Source organism: Poromitra crassiceps (genome assembly GCF_964638095.1).
Source record: "Poromitra crassiceps genome assembly, chromosome: 7".
Taxonomy (NCBI): domain Eukaryota; kingdom Metazoa; phylum Chordata; class Actinopteri; order Beryciformes; family Melamphaidae; genus Poromitra; species Poromitra crassiceps.
This window is the reverse complement of record NC_139628.1, coordinates 44781126-44804729: the sequence shown is the minus strand read 5'-3', so window position 1 is coordinate 44804729 and position 23604 is coordinate 44781126. Positions and strand designations below refer to the sequence as shown.

General features: G+C 45.3%; 1 pseudogene across 1 annotated transcript in view; it reads left to right on the top strand.

Annotated features, from left to right (window-relative positions):
• LOC310779631 (solute carrier family 22 member 16-like) overlaps positions 1-23604 on the top strand; it is a 150421-nt pseudogene that overhangs the window by 57027 nt on the left and 69790 nt on the right. The gene's annotated exons all lie outside the window — the stretch shown is intronic.

Below are 23604 nucleotides of genomic sequence, written 5' to 3'. Positions count from 1 at the left end.
GAGAGAGAGAGAGAGAGAGAGAGAGAGAGAGAGAGAGAGAGAGAGAGAGAGAGAGAGAGAGAGAGAGAGAGAGAGAGAGAGAGAGGAGAGACAGAGGGAGAGAGAGAGAGAGAGAGAGAGAGAGAGAGAGGAGGAGACACATAGAGAGAGAGAGAGAGAGGGGAGAGACACATAGAGAGAGAGAGAGGGGAGAGACACATAGAGAGAGATAAGAAGAAAAAGTTTCTGAGAATAAATGGAATTCCATCACATGCACAACTGAGCTGCTTTAATATCACCAATATTAAACTCACACCTCTCTCTCTCAGTCTCTCTCACACACACACACACTCTCTCTCTCTCTCTCTCTCTCTCTCTTCTTGTACATTACTTTCTTGAAAGGTAAAGAGGTAATAAAAATCAGTCTCCTGCAGGCCACAGGCGTCCCTCTGAGGGCTAATACATATTCCGTTTGGAGATAAAATGAAACCATTTTCAAATATATATATTTTTTCCCTGGCCTGCTCTCCCTTGTCTTTCTTATCTCACCACAACCTACCCGAGTTAAATAAAGGCTATACACAAATGAAACAAAACAAAATACATAATGCACAAGCCAAATAACCTGGAGGGGGAAGATCTATAGCCTATACTAGCAGGGTTCAAAGTAAAGCAGCTGATTACACTTGTTTAATCAAACAATGCCTAGCCTCCTCTTTTATTGATCCCCCCCCATAGTCAGAATTAATACAGTGTTTGTTCCCAATGGACAGGCCAGAGAAACATCTTGAAACGGGGGAAATCAATAAAGCTATTTGGCACAGGCAAGAACGTGTGACATGTTAGTGAACGACACGATTTTCCCTCCAGGATTTAGCCACCTTTCGGCTTTCCAGGCATCAACTTTCCAAGAATGTGTGTGTGTGTGTGCATCCATACAGTGAGTTGTGTTTTTAGCAGGGGGGAAAAACGGGCGGATTTTGCGGTCAATGTCAGCGATTGGAGGCAGGTGCGTCAGACCCGGGCCTCAGCCATCACATAAGCAGGCCCGGGGAAAAATCAATGTCCGCTCCCCCTCCCCAAAAAAAACCCACGGCCGTCCTTCACAGCTGCAGGAAGGACAAACTCCAGGCCTCAGTCACATCTGATCTCTATCTGGCCGTCTGTGAGCCTGTCAGCTAGCAGCCACACAGCGGCTATACCCAGGCTCGCATAGCAACGCATCTATCTAACAGCAACGCAATCGTCCGATTACCATTTAAAATAATAAGAAAAAAACCTGCAAAGTGCTGGTGAACGAAACAGTTTACCTGTCAAAATATGTAAAACACATTTTTCATAGAAATGTCGCTCGAGCTTTTTACAATACTAAAAAAGACATAAACAGTACTGTGCTAATTTAAACCGTGCTCACTTACATACACCATTGATTAAGTTTGTGATTCATCATGCAACAGAACTTGAAATTTCAAGAGACCATTTTTCAGCTGACATTTATTGATTTATGTACCAAGGACACGTTTTACAGGCATTTGCTGCGTAGTGGGTGTGGTTTGAACTGCTTAGTGGGTGCGGTTTGAACTGCTTAGTGGGTGCGGTTTGAACTGCTTAGTGGGTGCAGTTTGAAGTAATCAAATAAAAAGGGGGATTATATTTGCTCTTTAAATAATGATTCATACTGGTTCTATGTGATGATAACAGTTCAGTATGAGATGAGATGAAATGTTAATGATTCCTGTGAGGAAAGTGCGTGGTAGAAGCAGAATCAAAATGAAAAACCAACCAGGAAAGTGCACTCATAAAGTGCAGATCCTCGCCAGGCTCCGCCAACCATAACCTAGCCTAAACCTATAGACCCAGAAGTGTGAAGGGCACTGCTGCATCTGACGTGGACACAACACCTGTTACCACCTGCTCCCCTACAGTCAAAATCACGTTCAATTTCAACTTTATTGTCATTCAGACACAAGGCACAGCAGAAACAAAATTATGATTGCATCCAGCTACACGGATACGCACGCAGACACCTGACTGAAAGAATGATCTCCTCCAGGCTTCCATCTAGCAGAGATAACAAAACCAAGACACACTTAGAGATAGAAACAAAAAACAAAAACAGAATAAGATGTAGATTATCTTATTGCCAGATTGTTAAATGTATTGCTTGCTTAAATCTAGAATATGTAACTTTTGTAGTGTAGAACCTTTGCCTCCCCCTTCTGGCAGTGAAGGAATGTGCACTGCATTCAAGGGGTGTCGAGAAAATAAGTTGCAGACTAGAGATGCGCGGATGAGCTTTAATGCCATCCTAATCCGCGTGTATGCATGAACCAACCGCCCGCCATAAATCCGCGCAAATTATTTCATACTATTTATAGATCCGCGCCCGCCATTCACCCGACATTTCACAACGCTATAAAAGGAGCAAACTTACGGTTTCTGCTGCCGTTGGTGCGATCGGTGCAGTCCAAGAGTCCAAATAAACTTCCATGCTGTATTATGTCCAGTCCACCACTTGCCCTCATGTAGTTTACTCGGCTAACGCTATAGCTTTACGCTTCGTTCACACAGACAACCTACGCCTTGCCTTGCCTCAACCCACGCCTACGCCGAGCTGGGCATGAACCTGTTACACGCTTTTGCGATCACACCACACGCCTTTTGCACGCCGAACCTGGAGCCGAGTCCAAAGCGCCTCTCCTCTCTCCCGACTGTATTTTTTCACGTGTGGTCCAGAATTGTCATGGGTAGCCTCTAGGTAAAATAAATCTGATATATTTAATGTTCTATTGATGCTGGATATGTATAACCAGGTCTGACTATAGTCGGACATTTTAGAGAGGTGATCTTGCAAGAATATGTGCTGGCACAACAACATTGTCCATCTTGCCTCTTCGGTCGCTATTCTCTTGAAGATGTGTTTGCAGACAGGGAGAAAGCCCCACGTGATAGCCACCCGTCAATCTCTCTCTCTCTCTCTCTCTCTCTGTTCAACACGGTTGTAGTAACTCCATTTTATTTTGAAATTCAGTTGACTTTGCCATTTCCCACGGATATTGTCGCGTTTTTCTTTCATGGCTTGACAGAAAAGCCTGCCTGCACGCGCCTTGTCGGCTTGAAAATAGAACTCACGCCTAAACGATAAAATCGGCAAGGCACAGGCAAGGCGTGGGTACACGCAGGGTTCACGCTCAGGCGGCCGGTGTACACAGCCTCGTTGACTAAAACGGACGCCTATTAAAAAGCGTGGGTAAAGGCAAGGCATAGGCAAGGCTTGGGTCGTCGGTGTGAACCCAGCCTTAAGTTTACTTTACTGGATTGCCTCATTGTATGGGAAAATACGAACGCGTCTTCTCTTCAAACACGTCTTCAGCGGAGACTCCTTTTTGAGGGTGACATCATTGACCATATATGGACCAAAAGTGGAGCCTAGCGACCTAGCACATGGCTATTGTTTTGTTTACGGCCGTGGGTCCTTTGGGGGATCTACCATAGGCGACTAAGAATGTGCCTGACGAAAAATGTAGCTTAAAATACGTTCATAGACTAGAGAACGTAATTCATATTATTTTTCCTCATTAATGATACATCGTTTCAACCGCCCGCAACCCATCCGCTATTAATCAGAATGTTTATTTTTATGATCCGGCCCGCCCGCGGGGCTGGATATCCGCCGTCAGCGCCGTATTAACTGCGGCCCGCGCATCACAATTGCAGACCCTTTCCTTTGCTCTTTGTTGTGACACGAAAACTGAAAACAGCTCAATGTGTTGTTTAAACGCTCCGAGCTCCGACTTCCCAACTCAGGAAATGGGACAATCCAAGCAGCACATTGTCATACTGTAGCTCCGCAGTAGCCTACTGCGCCGTGGCTGTAAACCAGTGGATAAATAGTTTTGAATGTCACACAGCCCCCACAAAATGACTCGTTTCACTTACATTCGGTCCAATATTAGAATGTCTAGGGCCGTCAAGTTAGCAGAAGGCTAACTGGAAATTAGCCGGTCTGTCTCTGGTGTGAATGTTCCCGGACGACAACAGATTGAAAACTCCGGTCATACTGTGTGTGGAATACAGAGTTATCTCATTGTGGAACCTCGTTTGGCAATGGCTTGAATGTACAGTCACAAATGTTCATTTATAGGTACAATGTTGCACATTCTAATGATTTTGGAGGCAAAGTGACCCACAAATAACATAGTCTAATGATGAATGACTACTTATCATTAACTGTAAGAATACAATTATGTACTTGCATCCACCTCAATAAATTAAGTATCAAATCAAATAAACAGCCCATTTTACGGTGCAGTTTATACTGTATAAAATGTCACCTATTTGTAGCCTGGCCCCCGCAGACTCCGAGGCGTCCATTGCTCTTAACGGCTGCCCTGGGGCTGTTTTAGCTGTAACAAACCAATTAAGGGACAGCGTGAATAAATAAGAGTGCAAAGCCGATAATGAAATAATGTGTGAGTTTAATGGCTCTCGAACTCGGCAACGTTTCCAGCCTCTTGGCTTCGGGATTGCAGATGGTTTCGCCCACGGACCGTCGGGTGCTCCCCCGCCCCCCCCCCCCCCCCCCCCCCCCCGCCCCCCGCCAACTTTTGGAGAGGTTTGCCGTGCATGCTGGGAATCAAATTAACCCACCCTATAGGAGATTGTCTCTTGGCAGGTTTAATGAAGATCTGGCCCGATGCGTATCTGACCTGGAGTGTAATAGACTAGGTCCAGGTCCGAGATAGCCATCGCTCACCGAGGGCACGGCCCCGCTGTGTTTGGTTTAGGTTATTTAACACACGCTGGAAAGCACAGTGGAACGTAACACGGGCCAACACCACAGGCTGGGTCATTAACATAATGCGGGTCTTGTTAGGGTTAGACTGATATGTCTCAACACTACAGGCTGGGACATTAACACAATGCTGGTCACGTTAGGGTTAGACTAGTCTCAACGCCAGACCGATGAGAGTTCTGACGCTGATACACTATGTTACTGCATGCTGCAGAGCTCTCTCTGGGTCTGGGACGCTTCCCCCCAGCCGGCTGGTTATGGGAGGGAACCGTTCACTTGGCCAGTGGTGGATTCAGTCTTCCCCAGTCAGTAACGACTTTGCGATTAGACGACACGGGAGGCGCAGCCCATTTTTCGAACCGCTCTCTCATCGGTGCTACGACCTGTCACTCGTTCAATTTCAACCCACCTTTAAAAACCAGCAGTGGCTGTGAAGTGGCACAGACTATATTATGTATTATGCGGAGCGCAGTGATTCAATGTAATATTTGAGTCAGGGGAGAGACTAGGGTTAGACCAATATGCCATCTCAATGCTGTGTCAGAGGCCTTTCCACCCTGACAAGAATATCATTATGGGGTGAAATATAGAATATTTGCAGTTTTTGGCTTTTGACATTAAGGCAAGAAAATAGTGCAATATTGAACATCTGTGCAAAATAGTGCTCCAACTAACAATTATTTTTAATTGTCCATTAATCTGTCCATTATTTTCTCGATCGATCAGTTGTTTGGTCTATATAAAATGTCACAAAATAGTGAAAAATGTCGATCAGTGTTTCCTAAAACCCAAGACGACGTCCTCAAATGTCTTGTTTTGTCCACAACCTAAAGATATTCAGTTTACTGTCATAGAGAAGTAAAGAAACCAGAAAATATTCACATTTAAGAAGCTGGAATCAGACAATAGGAATCAAAATAATTTGGTGATTGATTTAATAGTTGGCAACTAATCAATTAATCGTTGCAACTTTACTGCAAAATAGCAGCTATGTGCAGCTTCAATCCAAGCAATATCAGTATCAGTCACACATATCAGTCAACGTGTGTTTTTATCCTAAGTACATTAGAGTAATAGGCAGTTCTAGTACCATACTCTGTCCATTAAGATAATCAGGGCCACACAATATTAGAGATGCGCGGATGAGCTTTTATGCCATCCTAATCCGCGTGTATCCATGAACCGTCTGCCCGCCATAAATCCGCACAAATTATTTCATACTATTTATAGATCCGCGCCCGCCATGCACCCGACATTTCACAACGCTATAAAAGGATCGAACTTACGGTTTCTGCTGCCGTTGGTGCGATCGCTGCAGTCCAAGACTCCAAATAAACTTCCATGCTGTATTATGTCCAGTCCACCACTTGCCCTCATGTAGCTTACTCGGTAACGCTATACTGTAGCTTTAAGTTTAGTTTACTTGATTGCCTCATTGTATGGGAAAATACGAACGTGTCTTCTCTTCAATTCAGCGGAGATTCCTTTTTGAGGGTGACATCATTGACCATATATGGACCAAAAGTGGAGCCTAGTGACCTAGCACATGGCTATTGTTTTGTTTACGGCCGTGGGTCCTTTGGGGGATCTACAATAGTAAGAATGTGCCTGATGAAAAATGTATCTTAAAATACGTTCATAGACTAGAGAACGTAATTCATATTATTTTTCCTCATTAATGATACATCGTTTCAACCGTCCGCAACCCATCCGCTATTAATCAGAATGTTTATTTGTATGATCCGGCCCGCCCGCGGGGCGGGATATCCGCGGTCAGCACGGTTATAACTGCGGCCCGCGCATCACTAGTTCAAGTTCAAGTTCAAGTACCCATGCATATCTGCGAGCAAACTGCAGACACAAACACAGACACTCACAACCGCTCATTGAAGTAGCTACTCCTTTATGTGCTACCAAAGATACAACAAACAGAGGTTTACTGTACCTGCAGTTTTGAACAAAGTGTTTAATTAAAAAATATTACAGGGGCAGGGATAATGGCAGTGATACAAAGGGAAGTGGTTTGTTCAATATTAAAAGTGCAGATGAATATGCCAGAGAATAAGTGTGTGGGTGGAAATAAATAAATTATGAATATCAAAGAGTCTATTGACAAAACGCAGTAATTCAAGTTAGCATAATGAATGTACTGAATGTTCTGAACAGTCTAACTCATTAAATTTGCTGTTGTAAAAAAAATCCTTCTGATCAATAACAACTTCAAATATTGACGCTTTGTCTAACACCATGATACAAATATTGACTCTTTGTCTAAAGTCATGATGAATTCATATAGTCTTAATGAGAAGAGTGATAACAAGATACACTATATGCCACGGTATATACTTTATTTATACAGGGGAATTGTCTATTTCCCTAGAGCACCCTATTCACATTCACACACACACACATTCACACATGGAAGCTGCCCAGTCCAACCACAGTCTGGCCACTGAGCAGCTCCACTTGGGTGTTTGAGGTTAAGGGCCTTGCTCAAGGGCACCGCAGCGATGGTAATGAGATAGTACTGTAGTAGGACATATAATCAGAAAGTGATAGGTTGAAACACCAGTGAGTTATTACAAAATAAAAGTGAGAAATATTTATAAATAATGCATCATACCTATCATATAAAGGGCATTTCTCAATGTATCAAAAACAAAGTGCTGTGAAAACTAAACTTCATAATAAGCTTAAAAACAGATAAAAAAGTAGTCTGATGTTGATAGGTTGAAATACCAGGGAGCTATTACAAAATAAAAGCCTGAAATGTTGATAAATGAGGCTCCAGGAATACTTATTCTGTCAAGGATATTAATATTTCCCCCCTTTCTGGAAAACGAAGAGCCCTGAAAACTTCATAATGGGCTTAAAAACAGATGAGTAGTCTGATGTTGAGAGGTTGAAATATCAGGGAGCTGTTACAAAATAAAAGTGAGAAATATTGATAATGCTCCATGAATACCTAATATATGAAGGTATTTTTTAAATGTTTGTTTCTGGTTTTAAATATGGGGGAGGGGCTGTGAAAACATAATATAACATAATTTGTTTTACCATTTTTATGCACAACATAAAAATGCCTAGATACATTGGATTACTAAGACATCCTAGTAATCATGCATAATGAAAACGGACCAGAGAAATTCTGATTTGAGTAGTTTGCATTAATATTCAATACAAATACTTTAATTGGATATCGATTTTGAATGTAGGAAACAAGGTCAGTGAATAATGCAATAGCTAGAAGTAGACTTCAATGTGACACTCGGCTGGACCGCGCTGGTGCTGTGGGGCTTACAGCCCTTCACTCAACCAATTTGCATAATTATTACCAATTATTTCTGGACACTCAACATAACGTGCAATATTTAACTGTGGGACTTACAGCTACGCACTCCAAATAAATTCTGTTTCACAGTCATCTATGCAAATAGGAATTGTGATTCTCCCAGCAGAGACTCTGTCCTGTGAGTGAGCATCATCCTTCGGATGAGACGTTAAACCGAGGTCCTGACTCTGTGGTCCATAAAGATCCCATAGGCCCATTTCACAGCAACAGTTTTGAGGTTATAAAGCAGGAAGTAAAGCAGGTGATCAATAACGTTAACGAGGGCCCTGGCACCGGAACACCTAAATGGAATGGAAACAACATTAATAGAATTGATTACACCTGCTTTTACTTCCTGCTTACCACCTCAAAACGGTTGCTGCGAAATGGGTCCATTGGCACTTATAGTTAGAGTAGGGGTGTAACCTCAGTGCCCTGGGGGGTGTAACCTCGGTGCCCTGGGGGGTGTAACCTCGGTGCCCTGGGGGGTGTAACCTCGGTGCTCTGGGGGGTGTAACCTTGGTGCCCTGGGGGGTGTAACCTCGGTGCCCTGGGGGGTGTAACCCCGGTGCCCTGGGGGGTGTAACCCCGGTGCCCTGGGGGGTGTAACCTCGGTGCCCTGGGGGGTGTAACCTCGGTGCCCTGGGGGGTGTAACCTCGGTGCCCTGGCTAAATTCCCACACCGGCCTTCCTTCCATCATGGCCACCTCCCTCATTAATTAATTGGCACATTGAGTCCTCAACTCTCCACCGTGATAGCTGATGTGTGGTGAGCGTTCTGGTGCAAACTGGCTGCCGTGCATCACCCAGGTGGATGCTAGATCGATAGATAGATAGAGTACTTTATTAATCCCCTGGGGGGCATTCTTGTGTTACAGCAGAAGCCAATATGTCAGTACATCTCAGTAAAACTCACAAAAGAAAAAGCCAATGTCAAAAATATGTCAGACATAGGAACCATGTCAGAAACATGTAACGAAATCACAGCATTTAAGTTACCCTATCTACAATAAAGTTAAATAAAATAAGATAAGAAATTGCACCTGTAATTGCACCATGTAAGCACACATGTTCTATGTGGCCAAAATGGACATTGTGCAACATCATTATAAAGTGACATACAGATTGTGCAACAGCAATGATGAAATGAGTGTTCACCAGCGTATCTATGTGAGGGCTGTGGAGGAGAGAGGGAGAGGGAGTGAAAGGAGGAGTCTGCTCTCCCTGCATGTATCTATGGGAGGGGTGTGGAGGAGAGAGGGAGAGGGAGTGAAAGGAGGAGTCTGCTCTCCCTGCATGTATCTATGGGAGGAGGGCTGTGGAGGAGAGAGGGAGAGGGAGTGAAAGGAGGAGTCTGCTCTCCCTGCATGTATCTATAGGAGGGGTGTGGAGGAGAGAGGGAGAGGGAGTGAAAGGAGGAGTCTGCTCTCCCTGCATGTATCTATGGGAGGAGGGCTGTGGAGGAGAGAGGGAGAGGGAGTGAAAGGAGGAGTCTGCTCTCCCTGCATGTATCTATGGGAGGGGTGTGGAGGAGAGAGGGAGAGGGAGTGAAAGGAGGAGTCTGCTCTCCCTGCATGTATCTATAGGAGGGGTGTGGAGGAGAGAGGGAGAGGGAGTGAAAGGAGGAGTCTGCTCTTCCTGCATGTATCTATAGGAGGGGTGTGGAGGAGAGAGGGAGAGGGAGTGAAAGGAGGAGTCTGCTCTCCCTGCATGTATCTATGTGAGGGGTGTGGAGGAGAGAGGGAGAGGGAGTGAAAGGAGGAGTCTGCTCTCCCTGCATGTATCTATGGGAGGAGGGCTGTGGAGGAGAGAGGGAGAGGGAGTGAAAGGAGGAGTCTGCTCTCCCTGCATGTATCTATGGGAGGGGTGTGGAGGAGAGAGGGAGAGGGAGTGAAAGGAGGAGTCTGCTCTCCCTGCATGTATCTATGGGAGGGGTGTGGAGGAGAGAGGGAGAGGGAGAGAAAGGAGGAGTCTGCTCTCCCTGCATGTATCTATGGGAGGGGTGTGGAGGAGAGAGGGAGAGGGAGTGAAAGGAGGAGTCTGCTCTCCCTGCATGTATCTATGGGAGGGCTGTGGAGGAGAGAGGGAGAGGGAGTGAAAGGAGGAGTCTGCTCTCCCTGCATGTATCTATGGGAGGAGGGCTGTGGAGGAGAGAGGGAGAGGGAGTGAAAGGAGGAGTCTGCTCTCCCTGCATGTATCTATGGGAGGGGTGTGGAGGAGAGAGGGAGAGGGAGTGAAAGGAGGAGTCTGCTCTCCCTGCATGTATCTATGGGAGGGGTGTGGAGGAGAGAGGGAGAGGGAGTGAAAGGAGGAGTCTGCTCTCCCTGCATGTATCTATGGGAGGGGTGTGGAGGAGAGAGGGAGAGGGAGTGACAGGAGGAGTCTGCTCTCCCTGCATGTATCTATGGGAGGGGTGTGGAGGAGAGAGGGAGAGGGAGAGAAAGGAGGAGTCTGCTCTCCCTGCATGTATCTATGAGAGGGGTGTGGAGGAGAGAGGGAGAGGGAGTGAAAGGAGGAGTCTGCTCTCCCTGCATGTATCTATGTGAGGGGTGTGGAGGAGAGAGGGAGAGGGAGTGAAAGGAGGAGTCTGCTCTCCCTGCATGTATCTATGGGAGGGGTGTGGAGGAGAGAGGGAGAGGGAGTGAAAGGAGGAGTCTGCTCTCCCTGCATGTATCTATAGGAGGGGTGTGGAGGAGAGAGGGAGAGGGAGTGAAAGGAGGAGTCTGCTCTCCCTGCATGTATCTATGGGAGGGGTGTGGAGGAGAGAGGGAGAGGGAGTGAAAGGAGGAGTCTGCTCTCCCTGCATGTATCTATGGGAGGGGTGTGGAGGAGAGAGGGAGAGGGAGTGAAAGGAGGAGTCTGCTCTCCCTGCATGTATCTATGAGAGGGGTGTGGAGGAGAGAGGGAGAGGGAGTGAAAGGAGGAGTCTGCTCTCCCTGCATGTATCTATGGGAGGGGTGTGGAGGAGAGAGGGAGAGGGAGAGAAAGGAGGAGTCTGCTCTCCCTGCATGTATCTATGGGAGGGGTGTGGAGGAGAGAGGGAGAGGGAGTGAAAGGAGGAGTCTGCTCTCCCTGCATGTATCTATGGGAGGGCTGTGGAGGAGAGAGGGAGAGGGAGTGAAAGGAGGAGTCTGCTCTCCCTGCATGTATCTATGGGAGGGGTGTGGAGGAGAGAGAGAGAGGGAGTGAAAGGAGGAGTCTGCTCTCCCTGCATGTATCTATGGGAGGGGTGTGGAGGAGAGAGGGAGAGGGAGTGACAGGAGGAGTCTGCTCTCCCTGCATGTATCTATGGGAGGGGTGTGGAGGAGAGAGGGAGAGGGAGTGAAAGGAGGAGTCTGCTCTCCCTGCATGTATCTATGGGAGGGGTGTGGAGGGGAGAGGGAGAGAAAGGAGGAGTCTGCTCTCCCTGCATGTATCTATGGGAGGGGTGTGGAGGAGAGAGGGAGAGGGAGTGAAAGGAGGAGTCTGCTCTCCCTGCATGTATCTATGGGAGGGGTGTGGAGGAGAGAGGGAGAGGGAGTGACAGGAGGAGTCTGCTCTCCCTGCATGTATCTATGGGAGGGGTGTGGAGGAGAGAGGGAGAGGGAGAGAAAGGAGGAGTCTGCTCTCCCTGCATGTATCTATGGGAGGGGTGTGGAGGAGAGAGGGAGAGGGAGTGAAAGGAGGAGTCTGCTCTCCCTGCATGTATCTATGAGAGGGGTGTGGAGGAGAGAGGCAGAGGGAGTGAAAGGAGGAGTCTGCTCTCCCTGCATGTATCTATGGGAGGAGGGGTGTGGAGGAGAGAGGGAGAGGGAGTGAAAGGAGGAGTCTGCTCTCCCTGCATGTATCTATGGGAGGGGTGTGGAGGAGAGAGGGAGAGGGAGTGAAAGGAGGAGTCTGCTCTCCCTGCATGTACGTGACTTGTTATACATGCTAATTGCAGTGGGCACAAAAGCCCTCCTGTAACGCTCTTTAGTGCAGGAGAGCTGCCGGAGCCTCTGACTGAACACACTCTGTTGTCCAGTCAGTAGGTCGTGTCCACTGTACACACCAGTGGAGTTGTAACTTTCTACTAGGGTAATCACCTGTCTAATCATGTGGAAATGAGACAGGTTGTGGAAGGGAAAAGGAAAGAAGAGTCAAATATCAGGATTATTATAAGGACTAAATCATCTGCTCTCTTTTTTCTTTCTTTTTTACCTTGGGAAAGACAGCTGATGATCTGAACATGCTCTTTTCCTTCAACGCCCTTCTTCATATTCATACAATTAGTACTCCAGCTGTCTAGGGAGTGGAGAGCATCAGGTCTTCTCATTAACTTTCCCCAGTCACATTTCCCCAGCCAATACCCAGGATTCTGCCCGCACAGGCCGGCATCTTTAGCCTTATAACCTCTACAGACTAGCAGCCCATTGCCCCCAAAATAATACGCCGTGAACCTCTGGGCTTTTGCGATGACCTCTTCAGATGTTCTGCGTGGGGGTTTCCAGGGCAGGTCGGCGGTATTATTATCCCATCCTTCGGTGCTCCTCCGCGGGGCGAGGCGGGGCTGTCTGGCTGGGAGCCTGGCAGGCTACTGCAGAGGCATTAGGCCTGGATGACAGGAGTCCTCACACAGGCAGGAATTTCTCCTGACACAGCAGCGGGGGCCAGGATGGATGGGGCTTCTGTAGCTGGTCCGGATCTGCCCCACGCAGCCCATAATAACCCCCACGGCCGTGCGGGGAGACGAGCAGGTCGCCCGGGGTTACGAGAGGCCACGGTGGCTCCTGTGTATAATCAGCGCTGATATCATCATAGAACGCGCCACCGTCAACTCGTTCCCCCTCCTCTCAAACCAAGCTTCTAATAGACATACTACAGAATGCAATATTACATGATGCACTGGAGGAAGAACGTGGCTTACCCCGCCCGCATGGTAAACAAAGACAACTAATAATCTGCTACAAAGGTCATCTTTGCACAGCAGCATAATGTACTGGACGTAGGCTATATGTGCCGGGCGTGTCCGAGAAGAAAGAAAGACAGAATCGTAGACTCTGGTTTTATTTCAAGACACATTTCGGTCAAATGGCTTTTGTCAGGTATCTGAATAAACATATAGGGGGACATGAAATAAGATGGTTAACTGGTTCCCTCACTAGACAAATGGCACCCATAGTTAGTTAACAAGACCAGCTAGGTCATGACTATATGACATATATCATATTGTCATGTCGTATACCCTATATATATATATATATATATATACAAATTATTATTATTAAAAAATTGAATGAATCCCAACTAGAAATGTAAGGTTCCACCAGCAACAATAGTCTCTGTAATGAAACAAGCTAACAATGGAGACAAGACAAATACAAGCCATGCAAAAGTGAAAGTGGAGTGAAAAATGAATCTGTAATGGCATAATCACAGTATGAATATAATACCTACAGTATGACTGTAATGGCATAATCACAGTATGAATATAATACCTACAGTATGACTGTAATGACATAATCACAGTATGAATATAAGAACTGCAGTATGACTGTAATGACATAATCACAGTATGAATATAAGCCCTACAGTATGACTGTAATGACATAATCACAGTATGAATATAATACCTACAGTATGACTGTAATGACATAATCACAGTATGAATATAAGAACTGCAGTATGACTGTAATGACATAATCACAGTATGAATATAAGAACTGCAGTATGACTGTAATGACATAATCACAGTATGAATATAAGAACTGCAGTATGACTGTAATGACATAATCACAGTATGAATATAAGCCCTACAGTATGACTGTAATGGCATAATCACAGTATGAATATAATACCTACAGTATGACTGTAATGACATAATCACAGTATGAATATAAGACCTACAGTATGACTGTAATGACATAATCACAGTATGAATATAAGCCCTACAGTATGACTGTAATGACATAATCACAGTATGAATATAAGACCTACAGTATGACTGTAATGACATAATCACAGTATGAATATAAGCCCTACAGTATGACTGTAATGACATAATCACAGTATGAATATAATACCTACAGTATGACTGTAATGACATAATCACAGTATGAATATAAGCCCTACAGTATGACTGTAATGACATAATCACAGTATGAATATAACACCTACAGTATGACTGTAATGACATAATCACAGTATGAATATAATACCTACAGTATGACTGTAATGACATAATCACAGTATGAATATAAGACCTACAGTATGACTGTAATGGCATAATCACAGTATGAATATAAGACCTACAGTATGACTGTAATGACATAATCACAGTATGAATATAATACCTACAGTATGACTGTAATGACATAATCACAGTATGAATATAATACCTACAGTATGACTGTAATGACATAATCACAGTATGAATATAATACCTACAGTATGACTGTAATGACATAATCACAGTATGAATATAAGACCTACAGTATGACTGTAATGGCATAATCACAGTATGAATATGAGCCCTACAGTATGACTGTAATGACATAATCACAGTATGAATATAAGACCTACAGTATGACTGTAATGACATAATCACAGTATGAATATAAGACCTACAGTATGACTGTAATGACATAATCACAGTATGAATATAATACCTACAGTATGACTGTAATGACATAATCACAGTATGAATATAAGCCCTACAGTATGACTGTAATGACATAATCACAGTATGAATATAAGACCTACAGTATGACTGTAATGGCATAATCACAGTATGAATATAAGACCTACAGCATGACTGTAATGGCATAATCACAGTATGAATATAAGCCCTACAGTATGACTGTAATGACATAATCACAGTATGAATATAATACCTACAGTATGACTGTAATGACATAATCACAGTATGAATATAATACCTACAGTATGACTGTAATGACATAATCACAGTATGAATATAATACCTACAGTATGACTGTAATGGCATAATCACAGTATGAATATAATACCTACAGTATGACTGTAATGGCATAATCACAGTATGAATATAAGACCTACAGTATGACTGTAATGGCATAATCACAGTATGAATATAAGACCTACAGTATGACTGTAATGGCATAATCACAGTATGAATATAAGCCCTACAGTATGACTGTAATGACATAATCACAGTATGAATATAAGCCCTACAGTATGACTGTAATGGCATAATCACAGTATGAATATAATACCTACAGTATGACTGTAATGACATAATCACAGTATGAATATAAGACCTACAGTATGACTGTAATGGCATAATCACAGTATGAATATAAGACCTACAGTATGACTGTAATGACATAATCACAGTATGAATATAAGACCTACAGTATGACTGTAATGACATAATCACAGTATGAATATAAGCCCTACAGTATGACTGTAATGACATAATCACAGTATGAATATAAGCCCTACAGTATGACTGTAATGACATAATCACAGTATGAATAGAAGCCCTACAGTATGACTGTAATGACATAATCACAGTATGAATATAAGCCCTACAGTATGACTGTAATGACATAATCACAGTATGAATATAAGCCCTACAGTATGACTGTAATGGCATAATCACAGTATGAATATAAGCCCTACAGTATGACTGTAATGGCATAATCACAGTATGAATATAATACCTACAGTATGACTGTAATGACATAATCACAGTATGAATATAAGACCTACAGTATGACTGTAATGGCATAATCACAGTATGAATATAAGACCTACAGTATGACTGTAATGACATAATCACAGTATGAATATAAGACCTACAGTATGACTGTAATGGCATAATCACAGTATGAATATAAGACCTACAGTATGACTGTAATGGCATAATCACAGTATGAATATAAGACCTACAGTATGACTGTAATGGCATAATCACAGTATGAATATAAGACCTACAGTATGACTGTAATGACATAATCACAGTATGAATATAATACCTACAGTATGACTGTAATGACATAATCACAGTATGAATATAAGACCTACAGTATGACTGTAATGACATAATCACAGTATGAATATAAGACCTACAGTATGACTGTAATGACATAATCACAGTATGAATATAAGCCCTACAGTATGACTGTAATGACATAATCACAGTATGAATATAAGCCCTACAGTATGACTGTAATGGCATAATCACAGTATGAATATGAGCCCTACAGTATGACTGTAATGACATAATCACAGTATGAATATAAGCCCTACAGTATGACTGTAATGACATAATCACAGTATGAATATAAGCCCTACAGTATGACTGTAATGGCATAATCACAGTATGAATATGAGCCCTACAGTATGACTGTAATGACATAATCACAGTATGAATATAAGACCTACAGTATGACTGTAATGGCATAATCACAGTATGAATATAAGACCTACAGTATGACTGTAATGACATAATCACAGTATGAATATAAGCCCTACAGTATGACTGTAATGACATAATCACAGTATGAATAGAAGCCCTACAGTATGACTGTAATGGCATAATCACAGTCATCAGGCTAATGCTGATCGACAGGGTTGGACGGAGGCTATACCCCGTGTGACCTTCAGTGGGTCCCTGGGGTGAGGCGAGTGACGGAGCACCAGGCGTGTGACAGTCCCAGTGACACACACGCGCGCTTGCGCGCACACACACACACACACACACACCTCCCCACCAAGATTGATTGGAGGCCTGCGTTGTGTTTCCCAGGCCGGTCACGCCTCATTATTGGCAGCCTCACTTAGAGAAAGTGACAGTAAGCATCATAGGCACAGAGAACTCCCACTTTGCTGGGACACACACACACACACACACACACTCACTCACTCACTCACTCACTGTTTCAAATATGTATGCGCACACACGCACACACACACACACACACACACACACACACACACACACACACACACACACACACACACACACACACACACACTCACTCACTGTTTCATGTTCACATAATATGTATGCACACACACACACACACACACACATTTTCGTATTCAGTGCAGGTATGTATGAATGTATATGTATGTATATGTATAGGCATATTATGTCTGCATGTATATATATTCTCTAATTTGGGCTGCACTGAAAGCTTCTGGTTGGGTAACATACCAGAATGTTATGTTTTGTTAAATATTGAATGTTGATGTGTCTGATAATCCCATGTGGGATGGGTCATGTAATTGTCCTGACACGAAAATAAAATATTCATTCATTCATTCATTCATTCATTCATTCACACACACACACAATCTCACACTCACTTGCTACAGGTGTCATTGGCGTTGGCGAGGAGTCTGCTTCCGCTCAGTGTGGCTTTCCGTTGTGACTTGAGAGCCATATTGTAGCTGCCAGCGTGACAGATTGCTGCTCCGCCAATCCAAATCGGGCGGTGCATTCCTGATTTAGACAAAGGATCCAGCTCCATGCATTGCACATTTCACTATTTCTATTATGGTAAGAGCCAGGAAAGCTGTACACTTAAAAATATATATATATTTTAAGATCGGATGTTTCTTATAACAATGCAAATATTTTATCTATTTATTTCGACAGCACTTTAGTCATTTTTAATTGTCCTGCAGCCCATGTAATGAAGGCTTTTTCTTTTTGTATCGTATTTTTACTTTGAGTGCCTTCTTTTTGGATCACTGCTAGAGCTCAATGTTTTTACCAGCAAGTAAATATTTTTTTCTAGTATTAAGGTCCTTACACATCAAGAGTGATGCGAATATACGGCACGAAATTGCGATGCAGGTTTTGACCCACCTGTCAATCACAGCCACAGATGTGTACACGTCGGAAGCGAATTTCTGAAAAATCGACCGTGGTTCGAAAAAATAAACACCGCAATAACGCTCAGCGAAACTTCGCCGTTGGTATGCACGGTTGAATTAATCACACGAAAAAAACGCTCCCGATGTGTAAGGACCTTTAGTGAAAACCATAATGTTATCCGCCATTAAAAGCCAGTTAAAAAATCATGTGTAGTTGTATAAAGATAGGGAGTTAGAAATTCATATGTCCACAGCTTAGTTGCTTTAAAGAATAGATAGACTTTATAATAGATTCAAGAACTCACAAGAGAGCTTTGTCTGTTGACATACTGTATAGACTACGCTTTTATAGTGAGATAAAAAAAACAACAACATACATGATATAAACAAAGACTACGCCATTTATTGCTTGAAAAAATAATCAATAAAACCTTCAAATTGATTCTAAAATCAGCTCGGCGTGAATGTCTTCTTTTTTTTGATACGATGAGAGTTATATGATCTTTGCTTTTACTTAAAAGCCAAACCGCTGCCTTCTATAGTAATAGCAGACAAGAACATATGTATTTGATTGAAACACGGTTACAGGGACGTCAGTATGGGATTAAATCAATTCAAGTCAGAAATATACAAGTACTTGAAGATGTTTACTCTACTGCACTTTGGAATAAAAAGGAGTTGTATCTCCCATAATAAGCCTCCCATCCATACTTTGTGCTAGTCTGTGTTTCCAAGCACTTTAATACAGTTCTACATGTCACACCTGAGGCCCGGAAGGCACCCAGAGGCTGAGCTTTTGAGTTCCATTCCACTCGGTCCTGGTGTTTGTTCAGCGTGGCTGTTTGAATATGCAAATGACTGGCAGGGCAGAGAGCTTCCAGGCATCAAGAGCTCTGACCAGGCTTAACTGTACCCAACTGAATGTTCATAATATGCCAAACATGAGACTACAGCACAAATCAGAAACTGCTCAGGACCCCTTACCATTACTTTATAACAGCTTTAGAATGGCTTTCCCACCATTTGGCCACTGACTCGGCCCGGTAGCGAGTTGCGGGAGCCACTGCTAATTTGCCTCAGCTCCCGGCTTGACTCTCCGGTATAGGCAAGTAAAACAACCTGGTTGGGGTTAGGCAAGGAAAACCACTTAGTTAGGGTTAAGCAAGTAAAACCACTTAGTTAGGGTTAAGCAAGTAAAACAACCTGGTTGGGGTTAGGCAAGGAAAACCACTTAGTTAGGGTTAAGCAAGTAAAACCACTTAGTTAGGGTTAAGCAAGTAAAGCAACCTGGTTGGGGTTAGGCAAGGAAAACCACTTAGTTAGGGTTAAGCAAGTAAAACCACTTAGTTAGGGTTAAGCAAGTAAAGCAACCTGGTTGGGGTTAGGCAAGGAAAACCACTTAGTTAGGGTTAAGCAAGTAAAACAACCTGGTTGGGGTTAGGCAAGGAAAACCACTAAAGGTGCGTTCACACCGACCTATTAAAGTTTTTCGCTGGCGTCGAGTTTACATACAAAGTCAATGCAAATGAGCGATTGAGCGTATATTCGCCTGGGAGAAAAATCGCTGGGCGTCCGAGCGGCAGAGACAGAGCGATAGGGAGAAAATTCGCTCGTTGCTCGAGATTAAATATCCCAACTCGAGCGAAAATACGCTGCCATCAGTCGCTCGCCGCTCAACGCTGATTGGCTGCCGTGTGAGAGTGAGTCAAGGATCACACTGGCTTGGAACAAACCGCTGGTTTATTGTGTGGCAACATCAATGGTGGCAACAAACCACATTGACAGCCTGACAGCTGACATGAAGTGAAGTCTGTACTACCGGTATGGAGCTCGCATTAGGAGCACGCTGATAGGCTTTAGCTTGTAAACAATGACGGTGGCTCGTAGTGGACAAATATCATGACATTGCGTAACGTTATATCCCCCACATGTCCATCATTTCGTGTGCCTGTTGATGAGCGATTTAAACAGAGCGACAGAGCGATTCCAAAGGAATCCCTAAGCCAGCAGTATCAGTATAAACTTAGACCTAGACTACCTAGACCTGAATTAGCAGTATAATATTAGTCATCCTAAATAATCCTAATAAATTTTGATTTGACCTAATTTTATTGTTGTCTATAGAGTTAGTTCCACCTCTGCGCAGATTCCCCCGCTCTCTTCTCTCTCTCCCCCTCAGGTGTCCTTCATTGGCCTGACGTACACCCCACCGCTGCAGCCCTAGGTCCGGCCGTCATCGCCCTAGCCACCTGTCGTCACTCTAGGCCATCTACCCACTACTCCTTCTACTGTCTGACACCCCGGGCTCATCACCATCACCGACCCCTATCCTCATCATCCTGGTCACCTGCTTGCCTAAGGGAAGGGGGGGGCGCCCCCCCAGCCCCCCCCCCCCCCCCGCCGCCTCATCATCACCTCCAACTCCTATCCTCCCCTCCCCTCCTCTTAATCCATGTCACCAACGCGGACTCATGGATTCCTCAGATCATCCTCATGGAACTCCCAATCTTGTTACCCCTTTTTTCACCTAGCTAATTAACTAGTATTCTCTAAACCTACGAACACTTAAAGACTGCATTTTCTATTTCTTTTTGGACTCTACTTTTTAGATTTTCAACTCCCTTCCCTGATCTTAGGATAATTTAAAAATTACATTTTTATATCCCTTCTGTTGGACTCTTTTTTTACATTTTCAATTTTCTGTTCTCTTGTACATTTTATTTCCATAATAAACCATTCACAGAGTTTCATTATCGGAAACTCTGTGCATGGTTTAGCCCGGCATCTCTCGGCCTGTCTCGGAGGGGAGTCCCCAGATGGGGGTCCGCTGCTGTGGCCTGGGTGGGCCCGTCCCCCGCGTGGCCTGCTCTCACGCTCTCAGTCACTATGCTGGTGGCTGGGGGCTGGGGGGGCGGGTCGCGTGGGGGCTGGGTCCGCCCGGGCCGCAGCAATTGGCCCCTAGCACAACGACCTCACAAGGTTCCTCCTCAGCCAAGTCACTGGGGCAATCCATGTGGCGATCCATGTGTGGATTGCCACCATATGGTGGAAAGGTTTTCTTGCGTTCACTGGGGGTGAGGGGGTGCCGCTGTGTCCCGGCCTGGCCCTCCCTCCCACGCCTTATGTGGGCGGGGGCCGGGTCGGGGGCATCGGTGCTCTTCATCACTGGTCGAGGGCTGCCGGTTGGTTTAGAACAGCTTAGGTAGGCGATAGATTAGCTACAGCCTAAGGCTGACCTGTTAGTGTTCAGGCTAAAATCAGACTAGAGCAGGGTAGGATAGGCCAGATTAGGCTGTAGATTAGCTAGATACTATGTCCCAGTTAGCTCTGGTTAATGCTTAGAGTAGTCAGTTGTCTGATCTTCTCCCCCCCCCCTCTCTTTCCCCCTTCCCCCGCTTCTTCCCTTCTTCCCCCTTCTTGTTCTCCTCTCTTTCCATGCTCTTTCCTCCCCCACATCCCACCGCCCCCCCTCCCTTCTGCTGCTCTCTCCTCATTCTCAAACCTCTGCTCCTTCTCCTCTTCTCCCCTATTTTCCTGAATCCCTGCCACTTCCTGCTCTCCCTTCTCTCACATTCCCCCTGCTCTCCTTCCCCTGCACCCTCCCACCTCTCCTTCTCTGCCTCTCTGTCCTCCCCCCTCTCTCACATTCCCCCTGCTCTCCTTCCCCTGCACCCTCCCACCTCTCCTTCTCTGTTCTCTCCTCCTCCACATTTCCCATTTTCTCCCCACCCTCGCCCTAATCCGGGCCCGTATCCTACTCCCTCCCTCCACCCTAGACCCTACCTCTACTCTCTGTCCTCCCCCCTCTCTCACATTCCCCCTGCTCTCCTTCCCCTGCACCCTCCCACCTCTCCTTCTCTGTTCTCTCCTCCTCCACATTTCCCATTTTCTCCCCACCCTCGCCCTAATCCGGGCCCGTATCCTACTCCCTCCCTCCACCCTAGACCCTACCTCTACTCTACCTCCCCTGTACCCTTCCACCTCTCCTTCTCTGTTCTCTCCTCCTCTCTTTCCATGCTCTTTCCTCCCCCACATCCCACCGCCCCCCCTCCCTTCTGCTGCTCTCTCCTCATTCTCAAACCTCTGCTCCTTCTCCTCTTCTCCCCTATTTTCCTGAATCCCTGCCACTTCCTGCTCTCCCTTCTCTCACATTCCCCCTGCTCTCCTTCCCCTGCACCCTCCCACCTCTCCTTCTCTGCCTCTCTGTCCTCCCCCCTCTCTCACATTCCCCCTGCTCTCCTTCCCCTGCACCCTCCCACCTCTCCTTCTCTGTTCTCTCCTCCTCCACATTTCCCATTTTCTCCCCACCCTCGCCCTAATCCGGGCCCGTATCCTACTCCCTCCCTCCACCCTAGACCCTACCTCTACTCTCTGTCCTCCCCCCTCTCTCACATTCCCCCTGCTCTCCTTCCCCTGCACCCTCCCACCTCTCCTTCTCTGTTCTCTCCTCCTCCACATTTCCCATTTTCTCCCCACCCTCGCCCTAATCCGGGCCCGTATCCTACTCCCTCCCTCCACCCTAGACCCTACCTCTACTCTACCTCCCCTGTACCCTTCCACCTCTCCTTCTCTGTTCTCTCCTCCTCTCTGTCCTCTCCCCTCTCTCACATTCCCGCTGCTCTCCTTCCCCTGCACCCTCCCACCTCTCCTTCTCTGTTCTCTCCTCCTCTCTGCCCTCTCCTCCCTCTCACATTCCCCCTGCTCTCCCTCCCCTGCACCCTCTCCTTCTCTGTTCTCTCCTCCTCCACATTTCCCATTTCTCCCCACCCTCGCCCTAATCCGGGCCCGTATCCTACTCCCTCCCCTCCCCCAACCCTAGACCCTACCCCTACCCTGGCTCTCCCTCCCCTGCACCCTCATCTCTCCTCCTCTGTTCTCTCCTCCTCCACATTTCCTATTTTCTCCCCACCTCCCCCCTCTCCTCCCTCCTCCCTCTCCCTCCCTCCTCCACTCTCCTGCTTTCTTCAAATGTTCAAATGTTATCTTTATTCTGTATATTCTTGTTACTGTGTGTTAGCTAGAATCAGCTAGACATACTTTCTGTGAAGCCCTCTGAGACATGCTTGTGAATTAGGGCTATATAAATAAACTTGACTTGACTTGACTTGTTGACTTGAGCGACAGAGCGAAAAATAAATATATCGGTGTGAACGCACCTTTAGTTGGGGTTAAGCAAGTAAAACAGCTTGGTTGGGGTTAGAGTAAAAACCGTAAAAATTGGCTTGTGGAAAATGGGCCTGGTATTTACTGATTTTACTGATGATTACGGGCGGGGGGGGGGAATCAGTCATAATCTGAGATCACATTCACTTCTCCCATTGACTCCAATATACTCGGGACCTGGAGCAAGTCTCTTAAGGGGACGTGGCAGTAGCAAACCATGGGCAAAACCCATGTGACACAGATACAGGAAGTGACTGGAAGTTGCAGTGTCTCTATTGTATATTGAAAAGTCTCTGTTGTGACGAGCCGTCGCCTCAGCTGCACTGTTCATTTCTGATGGGAGGGGGCAAACTTTCTCTTCAGCAAGGGTTCCTGACGGAACATATTTGGCGGGTTGGGGAGTGAGAACAGTTTGATCATTCATCAGGAACAATGGAGGCTGAGGAATGAAATCTCATTGGTCCAGGCCAACAAAAAGTCACGGAAGCCTATCAGTCACACGCTTTAGCTA